Source organism: Bombus vosnesenskii, unplaced genomic scaffold (assembly GCF_011952255.1).
Source record: "Bombus vosnesenskii isolate JDL3184/JDL3185 unplaced genomic scaffold, Bvos_JDL3184-5_v1.1 scf7180000013267, whole genome shotgun sequence".
Lineage (NCBI taxonomy): Eukaryota > Metazoa > Arthropoda > Insecta > Hymenoptera > Apidae > Bombus > Bombus vosnesenskii.
Genome location: NW_022882927.1, coordinates 4,309,530 through 4,315,529, shown reverse-complemented (window position 1 = coordinate 4,315,529; position 6,000 = coordinate 4,309,530). Strand labels below are relative to the sequence as shown.

Sequence of the window (6,000 nt, the reverse complement as noted above, 5' to 3'; positions counted from 1 at the left end):
ACATTTATTTCAAATATACGCTTGGTGGAAAATAAAAAATGCAGCATGAATAGTACAGCATACAGCCTTAAACATACAATAAGTACTAAAGATGGTCTCGTTAAATATTGTGGCTTATTAATACAGCCATTGATTGACCGTACAAGTATTTTGGCGATTTTTGGGAAACGTATGCTTCCAATAAATATCTTGCAACTTTCACATACGTTTCCAGATCAGTTTCAAATTTTGCCAATATCGTCACGATAGTCGAGTCTCGCTACAGGGCTAATGTTGCAAAAAGTTTTGCTGCATAAGTGCAACATTGTGATCGACTGATCGTTTCCTTGATAATCTACGTCAATTGTTAATATTTACGTTAATATCGCTTTTCATATAAGACTGGCAACTACATACATTTCCAAATTTGTTCCAAACGTTACCAATATAGTCACGTTAGTCGGATCTCGTTACGGCATTAACGAAATTTCAAGATGTCTCGTATGATGCACATAACAGATTCATGAAAGGCTTCTACAAGTGTCGAGTACTCTCGTGAGAAACTGTACATCGACTGTCGTCAGAAACAAAGTACATCGAGATGATGCGAAATGTTATCTCTGTCAGGAGACTATTTTTTCAACGATACGAGCCGCGTGTCGTCACATATAAATTTCCATGTGCGGCAAGCGATCGAGGAAAAACTGTTTAATGATTTAGAAGAAGGTATCGTTCGTATAGATGATTTACGGACCTCGTATGCTTCACTTCGCCGTTATTTACTAACATTTCTCTGTATTCATACATAATACGTAATTACTGTGTTTCGTATGAAAAATAAGATCGTTCGGAAGTAACGATACAAGGTCACGTTATCACGATCCGATTTACTATATCGATGTATGACCGCATTAACGCGTTCCACGCGTTTATAGTTTCTCTTAGTTATGCTTTACTTGACCAATCCACATTTTGGTAAACCGACCGAGCATTCCGCAATTGCGCCACAGTGGTCGACTGTTTATCGAATTTTGCTTTTACACGCTAGAAGCTTCGATAACGATGCACCGATAGGTAAGTGGAAACGACGCGGCGGCGTTTATCTAAATCTTGTGCTGCCATGTTTAAAAGTATCCCACCAGTGGCTGTCTTCTCAGGATTCGGTGATCACGGTGAATGACGCTAACTTCCCCTTATCGCGAGATCCCGTGACGTCGTCTTTATCGTATAAATTATCCACCGGAGAAGACCAGTTCGCCAGTTCAGCTTTCCTCCTCGTACGGTCGTGTACTCATAAGGTAGAGACACTTACGACAAGTTCAACTCGTTATTTCCACCAGTTTTCGACCAGCTACGAAATAGAACTTCACAGTTCTATCTCCAACATCCAGTCCACGGTATATCGACTTGAGTAAAGCAAACAAAGGTGAGCGCTTCTATTTGGTGTCGTTTATTTCGTTCTTTCTTTTTCCTGGTCTTTGCTTCGGAACTTTGACTTTCACTCTTCGCTGTGGTATACGTATATTTCCAAAAATTACATTACTCTATATTATTCTATATAAATATACGTGCGATTACTTATACGAGATGATTCGTTCGTAAAAGACTTTGCTTTGCAAGATTTTCCTCGATTCTTTTTCTCTTCTTGACTTCTCAACTTTCGATTTCAGATTACAAATGCCCACGATATTTAATTATTCATTTCCTTCCTTTTTCCAACTGTAACTTCCAACTTCTGATCGTAGACCATAAATATCTACAATACTGAATCGTTACATTTTCTCAGTGGATCGTTGAAATCCATAAATCAATCTTCCGTTTTATTTCACTTTCAGATGCTGATCGGTGGAGCCGTAAGCTACGTCGCTGGCAAACAAGCAGTTCGCACAATTTATTGGCGAACGGCGAGTGATGGTCGCCTGTTGAAGACAGCGAAAACCTGCATGTTCCAAGGTCCTCCAAAACCAGCACCCTCCTCGACGTCCGCTAAGACGGCGTTCGAGGGTCAATCCCATATGGACCCTATATCAAAAGACATCTTCAACTATAGAAATTAGGTGGCAATTAACATGACACTGAATCGAATAACCGGGGGTTGCGGGAGGGAGGGTGGAAGAATAAAAAGATCTTCGGGGTTGGCGACTGCATTTTGTAAATAGTTTTTAATAATTTAAAACGATATTTGTATATGTTAGTCGTAGTTTCATTTGTATAATATAATTATAGCATAAAATATATTTATTTTCTATCTCGTAAGTTACATGTTTTGTTTCCTGTCTATAATCATCGAGTTCGTGAACCCAATACTCTGATGAATATTCGTTTATCGATATTTACGCGTTCTTCGTGAATTTCTTTAGCGCATCATTGTGCAAAGCTCCATTAGCAATCGAATCTCGAAGTCAATGAGTGTATCATCGAAATAATGACGCACGCGAATTATCGCCATGCGTCTAGGTGAAGCTAGGCACGAATGCTCCCTCTGCGAGCTTTCATACTTGAACTTTGAAATAAGGCCATGCGGGTTTGCGTCACTGATTCTTCTTAGGTAGAGAATAGGAGCCTTTTATGCCAATCGTAAATTGTTGGAGATGATAACGATTAATCGTATGAACAAGCGTGGTCTCTTTATCCGTGAACAGCGGTACGATCGATGCTGGATCATAAAAGGAGCAAGAAAAATGTCCCAACAATATTGCGATCTTGCGTTTCAAACTTCAATTTCATTGAACTCAATTTATTTGAGCAGAGTAATACGCACTTAGTGTACACTTTTGTAAAACTTTCCCTTCGCAGCGTATAGACGGGTCAAAATAATTTCTCGACTGAAGGCAATCTCTTCGTGAAGATTATGAAATTTTTTACGTGCGTGAACTTCTTGCAAAATCCCAGTTCCGGTTTTATCGCGAGAAAAAATTTTACGATCACGCACATGCACATGCATCGTGCTCTGTTCTGATTCATCGATATCAGATACGTCATCCTTTAACCGTAGACCATCTCGGATGGAAAATGTAAACTACAGAGAATAGCGAGCTTTTTCTTCTCCATCTACGACTCGCGGAGTCTTAAATATAAAGTGGAAACTTACGTACTTCGATGTGAATTGGGCTGACGTGAATTCTCCGGGCTAATACAGGATAGTATCGGGTAAACGATAAGCTCGGGTTAAGTGCACGCGTACTTAACGAACATTCAAACTTGACTTTTTCGAGAACGCAGCTCCATATGAAAAAATTTTAGTCTATATTTTCGATTTAGCTTTACACCAGGAATCGCTTTCTTCCAGGTTGTATCAAGTTTTCGGAGACGTATCGCTACATCCACTATCCCATGTCCAAGCCCATTCCACAGTTTACATTTCCATCTCACATTCTATTCATGGTATATTTTGTCTTATATCCTATGTCCAATAACTAATATTCCCAACCCTCATTTTTTATTTTACTTCCCTTTATTTCATCTCTTCATGTCATAATTAATAATTTATACCCAGTTTCTCATATTCTCTAGTCCACATCTAGTATGGCTAGCCCATATCTTCTATCTTAATTCTCACATCACATATCTTCTCGCACATTTCATATATCTTTTATTCATATACATTCCTACTCTATATTCCATGTCCAACATTCTATTTCCTTTTTTCTACATCCCAATTCAAATGACCAATTTTTCTAAATCCATTTCCCAGTATCCCATACTTTAAAACTCGTGGCCAACGAAATTCATTTTGTCGGATGGCGACTTTTGGTCGTGAAAAGCGTCGGTTTCTTGTGGAATTTGCGGACAACGAATTTCGTTTGCGAAAAGTGAAAATGTCTTGTAGGCAATTTGCGAGGTACATTTTACGTATTGTGTGCATTCTCTGGGTTTTCTCTTGCGTCTGACTTGGAATGGCAGATTTAATGAACTACGACGCGAGAAACAGGATGTGAGACATAGAAAAATGTCGAATGAAAAGAATGGAATAGCGTCATGGGGTAGAGAATATTGGATATGGGATGTCAGTATTGGATCGTGTACACTAGATACGCGATGGAGAATATATGTTGGACATATACGCCCCATGGAATATGGAGCGTGAGTTCGAGGAAATTGGTAGTTCTATTTGGAATGTAGGGGAAAGGAACTAAAGTACAGGATATGGAATGTAGAGGATAAATGGGCTATGGAGCACGGTTTAATAAACATTGGAAACAGAATGTGGAAAAAGGCATGTGAAAAATGACGATAGAATGAAGGGCGTGGACATATTAAATATAAGATATGAAAAGGAAATATGTACTGTAGGAATTGCGATAGAAGATATGGGCTAAGGATGCTGAATATAAGAGGAAACGTAAGGAATAGTGATGGTAAAAGGTGTAACCCCAGCTAAATCCTTTTTACTTCTCTCTACGAATTTTTCGGAGCAACCTAATGTATATTTTGTAGCTTCCATTGTACATTTTAAGATTTGCTTTAAACTTTGCCAGTGTAATCATAAATAGCAGCTGGCTGTCGTTGCAAAGCTTGTGAAGTTTCAAAATATTTCCTCTAACAAACATAATAGATTCATAAAAGATTTGTATAATTATTGGTAATTAATAAATATTTGTGACCTATGTAGATGCAATCCAAGCTGATAGAACGCCTTAGAAATTGCACGTAAATAAAAAGGATGCAACGACAAACTTTCAACCCCCTGTGCCGCCCACGATAAGAATAATCGACCGGAACGCTTGGTTTTACTAAGATAAAGGAAAGAACGTAAGTTGCGGTCAAGGTCTTCGACATTCGATGCACGGTCTTCGTTCAGCATGAAGTAGGTTTCCCTAAACAGTCTGAAGACTACTCTACTCACCAGGCGAAACTTTTTCACGCTTCACATCCAACTGATAACCTCCAGACAACTTGTTTCTTCCAAACAAAAAATAAACAAGCTCCTTTAGATTATTACGATCTTTCTTTTTTTGGTTATTACGTTTGATCAATTAACAGGTCAATCGATATCTCATAGAAAGAAAACGCGCGAAGAAAAATAGAAGCGATAAGATAATGGCGAAAAGAAAAAACAGGGATAAAATCATTAATGGTATCAGGCCGCTACGCTTGAAAGCCGGATATCCGGCGTACTGTCAACTGCGCAAGAATCGCAGAAGAAGAGGGTTGATGAAAGTGGAAAAAGCCAAGGGTTTCGAGATTTGGTCAGAAACTAGTGCCAACTCTAGCGAAGGGTTTGAGACGCGTCTAGCCTTTGAATAACTTTTGGAAAATTCCGATACAATACTCTTCATACTGCGTGCTAATTTTCACGTGTACTTTCGCAATGAGTATCTTCCACTTTTTATATACGTTCTCACTGGTCATTAATTTTATTATTTTAATCACGATAGTCCTGAGACTCATAATATTGATAATATTTCATGTAATGCAAATAATATATTTCTAAAAATGTTCTGCGATAAGTGTTCGAGTTCTTGCATCACTCGCTGTTTATTTATTATTATCTTCCATTATTTAATCGTATACTTTCGTAAGATCTATGTATTCTCTCTATTCAATTTCTATATCCAACAAGAGATGGTCTCTCACTCGTGAAAGATATTCAAATACGTATTGAAGTTTTAAGGATTTCTACAATAATATTCTAAAAGGTTTTCCGTTATCTAATTACATAATTTTCCAAAATCTACGTTCTATTAAATCCCTACTGCCCACGAGATTCTCTCTAAGTAATGAAAAATTCCAGTACGCTTTACATATATCCAAACTTTTCTACTATCTAATGATATAATTCTCGAAGATCTACATACTCTTTCTATCCAACTCTTATTAACCACTTTTATTAATCCTTCGTTTACCAAAGATCTCCAGTTTTTGTCAAATATCGAATTTGAAAGAAATACAACACGATTTCCAAGAGCACCTAGACCACTTGTTCGAAAGCTGGTACGGGATAGGATCGAGCGTCCATCGCTAGCGATGTGTCACCGGCCGAGTCGTCGGTAGGGTGCGCAAGGGGGTGCAAGTTGCGCG

General features: G+C 38.3%; 1 long non-coding RNA gene across 1 annotated transcript; it reads left to right on the top strand.

Annotated features, from left to right (window-relative positions):
- The first annotated feature begins 512 nt into the window (after window positions 1–512).
- LOC117230711 lies at window positions 513–1,290 on the top strand. The gene is made up of 2 exons (XR_004492826.1): window positions 513–1,053; window positions 1,122–1,290. It is a non-coding gene; the product is annotated as an uncharacterized LOC117230711 (long non-coding RNA).
- Window positions 1,291–6,000: the final 4,710 nt, after the last annotated feature.